Source organism: Pleurodeles waltl, chromosome 4_2 (genome assembly GCF_031143425.1).
Source record: "Pleurodeles waltl isolate 20211129_DDA chromosome 4_2, aPleWal1.hap1.20221129, whole genome shotgun sequence".
In the NCBI taxonomy this organism is placed as follows: Eukaryota; Metazoa; Chordata; class Amphibia; order Caudata; family Salamandridae; genus Pleurodeles; species Pleurodeles waltl.
The window spans coordinates 961,580,117-961,595,547 of record NC_090443.1 but is presented as its reverse complement, the minus strand read 5'-3'; positions in this window follow the sequence as shown (position 1 = coordinate 961,595,547).

Sequence of the window (15,431 nt, the reverse complement as noted above, 5' to 3'; positions counted from 1 at the left end):
CTGTTTCTTATGCTTAAATATGCCTAGGGAGAATGCTTCGCAGGTGTAAATATCTGGTAGCTGTCGCGTCGGGTGGTATGTACCGATTGCCAATAACTCTGTAGGGAAGGGCAGGACCACAACATGTGCCTGAGATCCGTGCCAGGGGCTCGGCAGCGTGGCTATTGGATCTGTGCCTCAGAGAAGTATCGGTTTAGATGAGCCTGAGTTAAATAATCTGCCTTACGGAATATAAAAAATTGTATATTTTTAAAACGAGAATTGCAGGAAACCAATCTAGGAATTTCCATTTCCGATCCCATTCTCTGTAATGCAGCACCCTTCCAAAGTCATCTTACCATTTTTGGCACAGTGCAACGAAACGGGTGATCACCAGGTCGCGGATGGTTTTATAGAGCCAGGCGACAGGGTGTCCGCGTCGCACATGGCAAGGTTGTTCTGTAGAAGCGGATGCATGGTGGGTTCCCCCTCTCAGATGTCCCAAAGGTTGTGACGTGTGACTGAGCTGTCTGTGTAAGAGGAACTGCCCCTGTGGGGGGCCATTCTCCTCTGACAGTTGGTCAAAGGAGAGGAGGTGAGCTTCGGAACAGAGATCACCTAGTGTAAGCACCGAGTGATCTGTCTAGACCCTCAAGCTGCAGGCAGTATACAAATCTGGGGTATGGGGAAACCAACCATGGGTAATGTTGGGGTGTACAGTGGGGCTCCACAGGAGGGGTGATGTATCCAGGTCATGCATGTCCAAGCCACCACCACTTGCATGGTGGAGGGGGAAGAGGGCAGAGCTTTCGAAAGGAGGCAGCCCCAGATAGTGGACATCAACTTGGGCCCTTGCTTGGTAAAAGCCTTGCCTAGGTAGCGCCCAGCGGGATTACCATTGCAGCTGTGCTGCTAAAAGCTTGCCTCAAAGAAGAGGGCTCCACTGGTAGCTGCAGTTTTGCAAGTACAACTCGTGGCGCTTGGTGCCCCATATGAGCATGAATAGGAAAGTATCTAGTTCCTTGAAGAAAGAATGTGATGGAACAACTGGGAGAGTCACAAAATAGTACAGACAGCGGGGTAAAATAACCGTCTTTGCCAAGGCAATTTTGCCTATCGGGGCAAGGAGAAAGGACTGCCAAAAGTGTACTTGGGCTCTGATTCCCGCTAAAGCCTTATGAGGCTCTCTTCATATTGGCCTAGGGGAGTATCATATAGATAGACCTCTAGGTTATGGGTCCCTAGAGTGTGCCAGCTAGGGAAGTTCTCGCCTAGATGTTCTTCTCCTGGCTGTTGGTCGGGACAGAGCGGGTAGATGGCTGATTTTACCCAGTTGACACAAAGCCCAGCAGCGGAGGCGTAATCAGGTAGGGTATCCCTGAGTGGTGTAAGGTTGGTTGTTGCATCTTGCAGATGTAAAAACAGGTTGTCTGCATATAAGGACACAGCGCAGCCCTGACTGCATAATCATATGGCAAGGGGTTCCATTGCAAGCGTGAATAGCAGTGGGGAAAGTGGATATCCCTGTGTTGTACCGCAGCCGACTGGGAACGGGGCAGACCTGGAAGGATATGGGAGGTTGGTTTGAAGTACAGTAATCAGGTGAAGGCTAGAAGCCTGGGCCTGACATATGGGTGATTACTCTCAAAAGGTAATGCCACGTTAGAGTGTTGAGCGCCTTCTCCAGATCTAGAATGAGGCAGGTCACTCATGGGAACCATCCTCTCACTTGGTCTTGTATATGAAAGAGATGATGGATGTTCTGGGAGGTGCTACGGCCAGGAACAAAACTGTTTTGGTCCGTGTGTACAGGTTTCGGAAGGATTTGGGTGAATCTATCCGTGAGAATCATGTCCATGATTTTATAGTCTGCCCAGAGAATGGCTATGGGCCTAGAAGATGTCAGTTGTGCGGGGTCTCTACCCAGTTTAGGGAGGAAGATCAAGAGGGACACCTGGAGTGAGCGTGGGAGCTCACTGGTGCTTAATGCAGCCTTATACATTTCTGCAAGATGGGTTGCCAAAATTGATGAGAAGGTGTTGTAATATTCGAGGGGTAGACCATTCAATTGTGTTTTGTTCCAGGCAAGGTTATGGATTACCTGAGCCACATCAGTTGACGTTGTTGCAGTATCTAAGGAGAGTCTTGCTTAAGTCAAGGTGCATGGTAGAGTAATGTCTGACAGGAATGCATCGAAGTGACCTCCTACGCATCTGGTGGTGCCTGGTAGATGGAGGAGTAGTATTCATAGAAGGCATGTTAATTTGGTATTCTGTGTACGGATGGTGACCCTTTGAGGGTGACCACTTCAGTAAAGAGGCAGGCCAAGGACTTCTATGTGGCCAGCCAGGCCAGGAGTCATGGCAGATTTGTTACCTTTCTTATGGGCTATGGCTGTGTGGGCCATACAATTATAGCATTGCAGCTGTTCTAGAAGGGCTGTGCAGGAAGTTTTAGTTTCCACAAGTTGTGGGGTGAGCGTGGGGTTGCTATCCGCTGCTTTACCCAGTTTAGCTAGGTTCTTCTCTGTGGCCACTTTGTCCATCTGCTTGGTCCTGCGGACTCGCACTATATTTTGGAAATAGGTTTTTCTTGTTTTGTCACCACCTTAAAGGAGTCCTACTCCAGTGTCCTGGTGGAGGATGTGTTGTGGGTCTCTGAAACTGATGTGGTCTCCCTACTTGTCCTGGAATGCCGGGTCTTCCAGGCAGTCTGACGGAAGCTTCTACATAGGAGCCGGAGAGTATGGGGTGCCCACCTGAGGTTCCAATGTGCGCATCATGGTCAGAGACGTCTCCCAGGTAAACTGAGTGCTGGATAAGGGACACCAGAGGGGTGGAGCAAAGGAAGTGGTCAAGATGCATGTGTAAGTTGTGGGGTATGGACTGGAGTGAAAGGAGTAAAGCCAGCACTCTGGGTTTTGAGGTCCCCAGTGTGTCCATGAGTAACCAGTGATGTACCAAGTTCCAGAATCGATCCGCCTGCATGTGTAGTGGGGAGTGTGGTAACAGGGAGTGAGATCTATCCAATGTGACTTTGAGCACCCAGATGTAATCACCGCCTACCTCCCATGGGAGTGTGGTTCCATGGGCAAGTGTGGTGGGGAGGACATGCCAAAAGGTTCCCTGCTCTGTCTTGGGAGCATAGATCCTCCCAACAAGTAATGGTCACCATCAAGGCAGGCCTCAAGGAGTACATAGCGACCCTCTTAATGTACGTCTGAATTTGTATCCTGAAATGGGACTCCGGGGTAAACCCATACCATGGTGCCTTGTACATATGCAGAGTAGGTGATGGTACAAATAAGGCCCCTCCAAAGCTTGCAAAAGCCGTCTAGCTCTCTTGTTGTGATGTGAGTTTCCTGTAAAAAGAGGATCTGCGCCTGTTGGTGGTGGTTATATAAATGCACTGCATAGTGCTTTCTAGCAGTGTGCATTCCGTGGACATTCAAGGTGAGGACACAAATATCAGTCAAGGGGACCATTGAGATATGGGAGTGAATCGAGCAGTGCATTTGGGATAGGCCACCCAGGAGTAATGTCACCCTATCATGTCACCCGGTCCGTGCCATATAACCCACATAAGGGCTGCCCTTATACGTGGTGCATGTATGGGAAAGTCAACCTAGGGAAATTAAAATTCCAATACTGAGGGCCTACCACAACTGGTAGTACACCCAAGCGAGGCATGGGCAGTAAGCTTTAGTATAATGTGGTGGCGTGTCTGGGTGGGTGTCTGGGTATGGTTGAGTGGCCGTAGTGCCCTTAAAGAACTAGGGGTGAGTCATGCAGCAAGAGCCGAACATTGGGATTGCGTATGGGGAGGATGCAGGGACTGAGAATTGGGACTGGACAGAGTGGGCAGTACAAGGCACTCAAACGGGAAGATCGGGTGTTGATGGTCTCTGCGGCAGTGATAGTGTGCACTGTGTTGACACATTGATCAATACAAACCAATTATGTGGAGCAGTCATTCATAGGCAGTCAGGGGACTCATTGTTCAGATGAGATTGTCCACCGTCTGTGGTGTTACCAGTGGGGGGAGTCTGCAAGTCTCTTTGAGAGTCTTTGGGCTGAGAGTGTCATCATCTGATGTGAAAATATGTGAGCCTTTCTCATCGTCCATGGCTGTGATGTTGGTTCCTATGTTAGCTGCAATTTGTAGAGCTCACCTGCGTTCCTTGCCTGCAGCAATTTTCAGGCAGCAATAAAAATGTCAAGATAACTCTGGTGATTAATGTTCTGCCTGGAGAGATTTCACAGTTTTCTCTAGTGGACATTTTAAGATAGCGCTGAGGGTTTATATGCCTCCTGCAAAGAACATGTTCCATGCAGATCACAAAGGACATGCAATACAAATAGGTCAGTGGGTTACTGCTTTTGTCAGAGAGGTCCTTTTGTTAACTTACAGTTTATAGGTCAAAATCCTAACATAGAACAGTAAACTATTAACTGACATCAAAAAACTGTGTGCATTCCTCAAGCTATAGATTAGAGTGTTAGTATTTTCCCCCACCCTTTCGTTATCCTAATGTTGCAAAAAATGTTCAATTGGGTATAAATCAATTTGTGTTACCAGGCAGTCAAACTATACGGACTAACCCTACCAGTATGGATAACATATGACTCCTACATCTTGTAGTCTTCTGTTTTGTGTAACATTTCTTTTACTCCGATTTACACACTTATGATTGATTGTCTCTGTGTAATGTGTGTGCGATATAAAGTGCTCTGATACCCTACACAGGAATGAGTGGCGCTACAAAACTAATTAAGTGCATCTGAGAGGCAGGGGTTATGGATACTTGAGGGGCACTGTTAAAGGGTGGTAATAAGGGAATCCATTTTGGAGGTGGTTGGAGGCGGGGGTGCCAACAGATATTTGTTGCACAGGGTGCCACCAGAACTAAGGCCAGCCTTGCCTCAAGGGGCACACTGATAGTTATGCATGATTTTTCCAGGAATTGCCTAAAAGGACAAATAGAATTCCAGGAACCGTAAAATTTCTCTTGAGCAGTGCTGATTATTAAATCAACAGTATTTCATGATTAAGGGTGCCTATAAAGAATTATAGCTAAAATAAATCATGCAGACTCTTAGTGGTAAAAATGAACGGCATAACCAGTTTTTAAGCTTGTATCTCATTGTTCCAAGGATGCATAAACTCAATAAAATGTCCTTCTCTTACACAACAAGATCAGTTCAGTTCAATTCTTTATTCGGCAAACTAGAGTGGCCATAAAAGTACGTAAAACACATCATCAATAAGTACAGTACAATAAAGAAATAACCTAAAAGAATAAAAACTATTCCCAAATCCCCAAATCCATATTTATGCTGGTAGTAAACATTTCCTCACTTCTATCGCTCCCCAGGTTTAATGTGCGATGCTAAAACAGACCAATCGATTTTCAGGTGCAAAAATATAGCTAATAGCTGCCTTACAGCTCCTAATGTTTTCTGCAATGAAACTTCCCTTCTCAGATCCTCATGTAAACCACAAAGTAAGACAAAGTGCTGCTTCTTTTCAGGGAAGGCAACTAAGTGGTGTACAGTACACATCCGTACGTAGGCCAGTTAAGACATAACAATTCTGAAGATTGGTCACCCAGCTGAAGTAAGGTTGACAACCCTCATAAGAACCATATGTCACGTAAGAGGCTACCATGTGCTTCCTCACTTCCTCGCAGAGCCTATGCTCCTGCCGGTGTCTAAAAATGATGTCTTAATGACACTCTTCTCCAAGGTGAAACATTTTTAGAGATCGCCCTTAACAGATACATAAAAAATGCATGTGAGTGATTCATCAATATAAGCAAGCCAGGGGATTCTATAAACATGATCCAATGCTAAGCAATCTAAAAAAATGGATTTGGTAAAACCTGTTTCCATTTTTGACTAAATAGACTATCGTAGTAGTAGGAGTTTCATTGCTAGTTTATCTTCCACAAAATCCATCCTGACTTTCTTATGTTCCATAAATGAGGGACTAGAGGACAGTTTGCCCAATAGCCACCCACGGAAAGAATTATCCTCTATCTGTAGAGGATTGCACAGAGCCTAACCCCACAAGCCCCGCCAAAGGTAACAGTGGCCAACCCTCTCGCCCTGCATATGTTCCACCATTTCCCTGACTGAACACGTACCTACTTTATGTGCAAATCTAAAGACTCCTTCACAAAATTTGACTCATCTTAAGTCAAGTATTTACAATCTGGTGATCCCAGGACCCAGTACTGCTGAATAAGATTCCAAGATGGCTAAAGGTATTAACACCTAATGCAAATTGCAGCGTACCTGAGACCCACAGACCCCTGCCCAGTAGTGCATGCCTACTAGTTTGGTTGGAAGACTTTCGCATCAGAACTCTGCACAACATGGGACCTACTCTGCAATGCCAGGCCTGTCCTAGGGGCACCCACAGGGCCCACACCCTCCACCCGGATACCACCCCACCAGGAGTAAGTTGTAATGTAGAGCACTGTGCTCACCCCCTTGTCGCTGCTGTGATGCCCCCAAGCGCCCATCTAGCTCAGGATAGGCCACCGCCAGTATGCAGGCCATCAGAGGGGTCAGGGTTGGACGGGCACCCCTTCCTCGTTGGGAGGCCATCCCCAGCTGGGCCTCCGCCGTCTTCCGTGCCCAGCATCTCAGGTCCTTCCACCGTTTCCGACAGTGGGTTCTCTGCCTGCCGTAAACCCCCAGGGTCCACACGTCCTTGGCGATGGCACGCCATATACCCTTCTTTTGATGGGCACTGACCTGCAGGGAAATAGACACGGGGAAACGTATTAGTCCGACCGTCCTGCCTGTTACAGTTATGGCCCACCATGCCCCTTTCCATCCCCATTAGCACAAACATGGCCCAGCATACACGCTGCATGCTGCTTAGGGCCCATCCACCAACCCCCCCTACATGAGGGATTCACACTCCATGCACTCCATGCATTCACGCCCCATGCATCGTACTCACGGTGTACTCACCTGTTGGTCTGGAGGCCCATACAGCAGTCAGTACTGGGGTAGGACCCCATCCACCAGTCGCTCCAACTCTGCCGAGGTGAAGGCAGGGGCCCTTTCCCCAGTAACACGAGCCATGGTCGGTTCCAGACACAGGTCACAGCAGCACATGCAGTGTAGGTCCTCTCCTGCTGAAGGTCAGGTAGTAAGTGAGTGAACAGATAGAAAATAGCGGTCACGTCTGATGCAGTGCGTACCGTCACCACCGGCGTACATCACCATTGGCCACTGTACCCCATATGGCTCAATGATAACCAATGAGGAGTTGCACGGCGGTTCTCTACCGCCTCCCGCAACAGCGCACAACATCAGCAGAAATACCTCATTTCCACCTGTCCCTCCATACATGACAGGCGGACACCATTCCAGGGGGGGGGGGTTGCAGGCCATGGATCCTAACTGTGTCACAGTACACAAATTTACATTTTGGACATATCCCACCAAAATAATGTTACAGTCACAACATGCATTGAAATGTAGTGGTTATAATGTACAGATAATGACCAGCTGCTCAGTCTTTTGCCTCATAGATTGCAACCACTGCGGATGAATAGGAGATGGAAACATCCCCCCGTGTACAGACCCCTGGTGGACTTGGCAACAATGGAGGACAGGCACATTCTCCTCGCCTTTAGACTTGACAGGGCCACAATCACAGCTGTGTGCCCAAATGGAGCCTGACCTAATATCTGCTATCCATCGCCCCACCGGGATCCCCCCTCTTGTGCAAGTCCTATCAGTGCTCCATTTCCTGGCAACTGGTTCTTTCCAAGTGACAGTGGGCTTGGCAGCAGGAATGTCACAGCCAATGTTCCCAATAGTGCTGACCAGAGTGTTGTCTGCCCTGATTAAACACATGTGCAGCTACATCGTTTTCCCCCATGTGGAGGATTTGGCCACAGTGAAAGTTGACTTCTATGCAATGGGACATATCCCCAATATCATTTGGGCAATAGATGGAACACATATCTCATTTGCCCCCACCCCAAGCCCTAGCAAAATGAACAGGTGTTCAGAAATCGAAAGAGTTTTCACTCCATGAATATCCAGATGCTGTGCCTGGCGGACCAGTACATCTCCCACGTCTGTGCCAAGTATCCTGGGTCTGTGCATGTTGCCTTTATCCTGAGGAATAGCAGCATCCCAAATGTGATGGGCCAACTCCAGAGGCACAGGGTGTGGCTAATAGGTGAGCCCTGGTTCCCACCCAGTGGATGTTGGTGTATGGGTATGTTGTGGGTCCTAAGGGTGAGTGTGTGGCTAACAGTTGTCCCTCGATATTTGTAGGTGACTCTGGTTACCCCAACCTCTCATGGCTACTGAACCCTGTGAGGAATGCAAGGACAAGGGCAGAGGAACGTTACAATGAGGCACATGGGCAAACAAGAAGGATTATAGAAAGGACCTTCAGTCTCCTGAAGGCCAGGTTTTGGTGCCTCCATCTAACAGGTGGATCCCTGTGCTACTCACGCAAGAAGGTCTGCCAGATCATCGTGGCATGCTGTATGTTGCACAACCTTGCGACGCCATGTGCCTTTTCTGCAGGAGGAGGAGGTTGGAGATAGCCGTGTGGCAGCAGTAGACCCTCTGGACAGTGAAGATGAGGAGGCAGAGGATGAGTACAACAGAAGTGCAATTATTCGTCAATACTTACAATGAGACACAGGTAAGACAGTGTTATTTCATTTATAATTGACAGTTTGATGTGTGACATTGTCACTGGCAGACTGTGAATTCCTACTTCTATGCCCACTCACTGTACCCTTTGGCATCTCTTTTTGCAGATGTTGGTGCCCCACTATTGCTCCTGGTGTGTTCAGTGCAGACAACTACAGGCCTTTCCTATGTAAACATTACTGTGCAGTTGAATTGCAATGTTTGAGCCAAGTTAAACGCATACATTTTGAAAACATTTGACATACACATACTTGTATTTTATCAAAGTGTGTTTATTGCAGTGCTCTGAAGAAGAGTGGGTAGTGCAATGGGCTGGGGTGATGATGGAGGAAAGTCCAGGTTAGAGTCCAGTCTATTTGTATCACAGGTGCAGTGTCCAAGGGGACGTAGGGAGGGGAGCAATGGCAGTTCAGGGTGGACAGGTTGACAGAGTGAGACACAAGGGTGACAATCAGGAGAGTCTTATTTCCTGCTGGGGGTCTTGACAGTAGTCTCTGACTTCTGCCTGGATCACAGGGAACGTTTGCGGGGTGGTTCTCCTTCTGCAGGGGGAGGGGTGCTGGTGACCTGTTGGTCGTGTGGCGGGGCCTCCTGTCCACTAGTGGCAGCGGAGGTGGAGGGCTGTTCAGTAGTCTGGCTAGTGTCAGGGGCCCGCTGGTGTGCCACTGCCTCCCTCGTACTGTTGGTCATGTCTGCCAGCACCCCTGCAATGGAGACCAGGGTGGTGTTAATGGCCTTCAAGTCCTCCCTGATTCCCAGGTACTGTCCCTCCTGCAGCCGCATGTTCTCCCGCATCTTGTCCATGATCTGGCCCAGCATATCCAGGGAATGTTGGTATGCTCCCAGGATCACAGAGAGCGCCGCCTGGAGGGTCGGTTCCCTGGGCCTGTCCTTGCCCTGTCGCACAGCAGTCCTCCCAGCTTCCTTGTTGTTCTGTGCCTCTGTCCCCTGAACCGTGTGCCCACTGCCACTGACCCCAGGTCCCTGATTGTCCTGTGTTTGTGGGGTGGCTTGGGGTCCCTGTAGTGGTGGACACACTGCTGATTGACGTGTCCTGGGGACAGAGGTATGGGCCCGCTGGGTTGGGTGCTGTGGTGGTGTTTCCTGAGGGGAAGGCTCTGTGGTGGTGTGAGACTTTGGCTGGGTAACCGACTGTCCGGAGGTCCATGATTGGCCAGGTTGGTCATCCAGATCCAGGCAAGCAAAGCTGCTGTCATCACTGTGGGCCTCTTCTGGTGGGGAGACTGGATGTTGCTGGCACCTCTTTGCCAGTGACATTGGCAGGGTTACTTGTGGGGATGTAAATGCAGTGTAATTGTTTCTGTGTGTGACATATGGTGCATGGGTGTGTTGTCCTTGATGGTTGTTATTGCCCTGGCAGCTTTGCCTTGTGTGAGTTTTTATTTGGTGAGCTAGGTGATTCTCTCTAGTGTGAATGCTGTGGTGATAGGTGTCTATGCAGGCCCATTAGTGGTGTCCATGCATCGGTAGAGCATGCAGGGCTTGGCATTGGGATGAGTGGGTTGTGATGGTAGGATGTGTGGGAGGTGGTGGAGTGATGGGAGTGAGGGTGGGGGTATGTGTTGCCAGGCAGGTAGGGGGGTGAATGTAATAGAGAATTAACTTACCAGAGTCCAGTCCTCCTGCTACTCCTGCCAGGCCCGCAGGATGCATGATTGCCAAGACTTGCTCCTCCCATGTTGTTAGTTGTGGGGGAGGAGGTGGGAGTCCACCGCCAGTCCTCTGTACAGCAAGTTGGTGTCTTGCTGCTATGGAATGCACCTTCCCCCGTAGGTCGTTCCACCTCTTCCTGATGTCATCCCTTGTTCTGGGGTGCTGTCCCACGGCGTTGACCCTGTCCACGATTCTCCGCCATAGCTCGATCTTCTTAGCAATGGATATCTGCTGCACCTGTGATCCAAATACCTGTGGTTCTACCCGGATGATTTCCTCCACCATGACCCTTAGCTACTCCTCTGAGAACCTGGGGTGTTGTTGTGGTGCAAGGGGTGTGGTGTGGCTGAGGGTGTGTAGGGTGATGTGTTGGGGTGTGTGATGTGGGGTGCGTGGGTGGTGTATAGGTGTAGGTGATGTGTGGCTCTGGTCTTGTCTGTGGTCGTGGTGTCTGTCTTGTGCCAATGGTTTGTATTCGTAAAGGGTTGTGGGTGATGTGGGTGGGTGTTTTATAGTGGTGTGGGTGTGGTGTGTGTATAGGTGTCAGGTGTGTGTAGTTTAAATTGTCCAATGTGATGTTGTTTTGTTAGTGGGTGTGTATTTTGAGCGCGGTGGTATGTACCAACAATGGTTTACCACCATTGAATGTCCACCATGGTGATTCGTGCGTCATAATGTTGTGGGCGTAGTTCTGTTGGCGTAACGGGGTGAGTTTTGATGCCGCCAGTTTATAACTGACCTTTGGGCTGGCGGACTTGTGTGTGTGGATGTATAGTGACGGATTGGTATGTGTGTGTCATAATATGGTTAGCGGATATCCGCGGCGGCGGTATGTTGGCGGCAGTTGGCATGGCTTTAAGTGGAATTTACCAACAATGTCATAATGAGGGCCTTAGTATAATTACTTTGAAGTGACTGCAATCATGGCTAATAGAACAAGCAATCTTAGCATCCCCTTGCACCTGGGAGTCATAATAAATTGACTTTTTTTGCTCAACTGTTTGTAATGAAGTATATATAATTTAAAAAACATAAATGAATTGTTGGTTTGGGAAGGGCAGTAAGTTCTTGGATCAGCTGAAGGGATTTACTTAGAACAAATTTGTTGGCAAATTGTTTCAACATACAAGATGGGGGACCTTATGAGACCCTCCAAGGAGCATGCTGCTATTGAGTTCCGTTTGACTGTGTTAAATCTGGAGCAATTCTTTTTCTTACTCTGAACTCTCTATCTGCACACTTGGCTCAAACAAACACTGATGTTCCTGTCTGCCAGCAAAGCGACTTCCATATTCAGATGATGCTGTGGCATTCTCTTGTGCAGGACGCGGGCTGCATCTTTTGCCACTAGCCTCTATCTATTACTGGGCAGCATGCACTGATTAGTATAAAAGTGGAAATGCTAATATTATGACTGTGAGACCCCAGTATTACCCCCAAAAGACGGTTTCTTTTTTAAATTATTGAGAAGGCAATAATGTCTCCACGTGGCCACATCAAAGGTGCTCATCTTGAGAACCCATTAGAGATGGAGATTGCACAATCCAACTGAAACGGCCTTGAAAATGCTCCATAAAAATGCCTTTTGCATAACTGCATATCGACTGCAAAAGTTTGGACATCTCAGATCTGAAAACAACCTTGATCTGTTATTCCTTGCTAAAATGTGTCTGAATGAGTCATCCCGGCCTGTACCTCACATCACGCTTATTCGATCTTCCTCGAACACATCTCTATTGAAGCATGACATTTACTCAAACTTGTCTAGATTACACAGGAGTTTCACCATGTGGCGTCACCAAGCTATCTTGTCCATAAACTCGCCTTTTAAGACAGCAAATGCCATCTTTGGAGTTCTGACGTCACATAGGGAAATTCCAGCCTTCAAGGAGAAAGAAAAACTGGAGGAGTCTTTCTCCTGAAGTTCACTCAAAGTCTGGAACTCATTCCACCAGCCTTTAGGCTAATCCATTCCTACGCTACCGACCATTAAGAAATATATTTTTTTCAACTTGGGACCTGAACTTAGAACCCCTGTTTAACTAAGTTAGGTGGGTTATGATGACATGTTGCCCTCGTCCCCTGGCCGTTGCTGGCAGGGGCACCCTCTTCGAGATGGTATTTCTGACCTGTATATGACATGTTCTTCAAAACTTTTCCTATGCCACTTAGTGGACCTCCTTTCAGTCACTACAATCGGCTATTGCAAACTTCATCTGGGATGGTGAACAACCCCAGATTGTGTTTAGGAAATGTGTGTTTTATACTTAGGAAGGCACTGACAGGTGTTAAATTGTATCATTGAGCTCGTCAGATGGTGCCTATCAAAGACTACCTCTTTGAGGATAGAAATGACACCAGCGTTTTTGCACTGAGTTGGAATGTATTGAGGAATACAGAGTACTCAACATGCTTTACGCCACAGGCAGCTGCACAGATCTCTCACCGGTCATGTTGAACCCAGGCAAATGGATGAATCAAATGGGAAGGTGTACTGAAAGCGGAAATCCCTCTGTGGAACGGAACATGGCTTAGACAAAGAGCGGTCCCAAAGGGATTCTTCTCCTGAGACCTTACAGGCTTAGCAAAAATTGGTGACTTTTGGGAGGGTCTTTGCATAAAATCGTTCACTTAGTTAAGGGAGGAATATGATATGCATTTATTATATTTTTGTATTATTTGCAGTTAAGATATGCATTAGGAGCCCACAGAGCCTAATTAACAGACTTCACCAAGTTTAGCCCATTGGAAGGTAAAGTATCCATGTCATTTCTGTGAAAGAAGGGTATTGCTGCAATATGTAGGATGTTGATAATCAATACCCCAGACTCTCTAACACAGTGGTTCTCAACCTTTTGACTTCTGTGGACCCCCACTTTATCATAACTGGAACCCGGGACCCCCCACTGAGCCATTACTGAAAGATGGGGACCTAATCTGTTAATAATATTTAATTTCCTAAGCAGTCTCGGCCCCCCTGAGGAGGCTTTGGAGATCCCCAGGGGTCCCCGGACCACAGGTTGGGAACCACACAACAAATGGGAACCAGTTGATGGTCCCACAGGGGACGAGGACTGGGCAGAGAGCACCACGGTTTTTGCAGTATCCATTGGGATGGGATTTATCCAACTTAATTACTTGTACCAAATTTATTACAGTCCAAACGGCCTCAGCAGATTGATGGGTGGGATGAGCCCCCTGCATTTGCAGCATGAGGAGGAGAGGAACACCTTATTTTACACAATCTGGGAGTGCCTGGTTATATAAAGGAATTGGATCTGGATTTGTGATACAAAGTGATTACAATTGTGTGTAGACTTTTTACACCTAACTCCAAAATTGCACATCTGGGCTAGACAGAGGAATGGGTGGTAGGAGGTGACAGCGAAGCACAAGACAGTTGGTGGCCAGTTGGTTGCAAAAAGAGACATTGCCCATCATTTGTGTTCATCCGGGGCACCTTCTGTGAGAAAGTGGACACAGGGAATGGACTTCTCTGTAAGGGCAGAAGAATTTGTTTATAAATAAAGGGGATGCCCTCAGAAATATGATAAACTGAGAGACATTGGTAGGATTACCACCAGGGTTTAGATCCTAGATCGTTGAATAATGACCAGTTAAATGCTGTATAAATGAAGGTTGGGCAATGGTTGCAACTAATTGTTCCTGCTGTGCATTGGTTTGTGTTGTTTAAAAAAACAACAATGAAATGTCATTAAAAAATAGTTGAAAATGTTTACTGTCCCACCATCACTCAATGTTACAAACTGTGGCTGACTTTTGGAGCCCAAGTTTTCTGATTGAACAACTCATGTGTTTTTTCTTAATTTCGGGACTTGTGTTAATAATTTTTGATGTTTTATCGCCTGTACTGATTCATGGTATGTGTTGGGACTTTGGATTGGGCATTACTTATAAGGATTTCTCTGTATCAAATGATTGTGTCACTTATTACTTGAGCTACTTAGAGGACTCTGAGGGTTTTTTGGACTTGTTCTTTTTGTATAGAACTGCTAACAAATAGATATATAAAATTTGTTAGGATAATTGATGTAGTAAATGGAAGATGGATACAGTTTACTGTTGTGTTTCGCGGATGCCGCCAACCAGATCAATTGCAACGGCAATCAAATCCACTAATCAGAGATGGCTACAATGTGTATTCTACCCTGTAGTTTTCCTGATCTTGGCAATGTGTCAGGATCACCACCAGAGTTAAATCAATGCAAAAGGGAATAGATTGGAGATGAGGGCAATAGGGCTCACCCATTGTTGGCCAATTCCATACAAATTATTTGTGCAAAAATGTGATGGAAATGGTTGAGCTGATGCTCCACTGCTAGGACGATACTCTCCAGACAGATTCCATAATTTGTAATGCAAATTATCTGCAAATTAGTCTAATCCTGTTTGAAGCAACCAGTCTGGCAGAAGTTGTTACCCCACTTCCTCTCTGGGAAGGGAACCCACACTGTCTGATGTATTTCTGGTGTATCGGTATCATCAGTGCAGCTTGCGTTCCTGGACACAGGGAACAACCTGCCCCGTTTATTAAACACTAACAATGCATCTCTGTAGAAATACAAAACAGGTATCAAAATTAGCAGTAAGTGCTTTAGCGAACGCTTCTTGACTACTAGATGTATATGCGCGGGGTGAGCAGGACATCTATTTTTGTCCGCTCCTTTGTAGCATAACATGAGAACATCAACAATTTACAATCCAGTGTGATCATGCCCCAAAAATTGTAGTCCAGCCTCAACTATGACTCACACTACACAGCATAACAGACTGCAGCTCGAAAAACCTAAACACCAAACCTCTAATGCGTGACACCAAATGTTCTCTGTTGCCTGGAACTCCTTCCCAGTTCAGTTCTGAATTACAGCCACAGTCCTGATGTTCAGGAAACGACTGAAAACTTATCTCTGGTGCATCCACCTGATCGACTGTAACCTCAACTAGCTTAACGTGACAATTCCCCAATACAAATCTGTTTGTTACCCACTGCATTAGTGTTTAGGCATTATGTATTCTTCTGGTCCTCTACAAAGCACTATAATGCCTTACGTGATGAAGCAC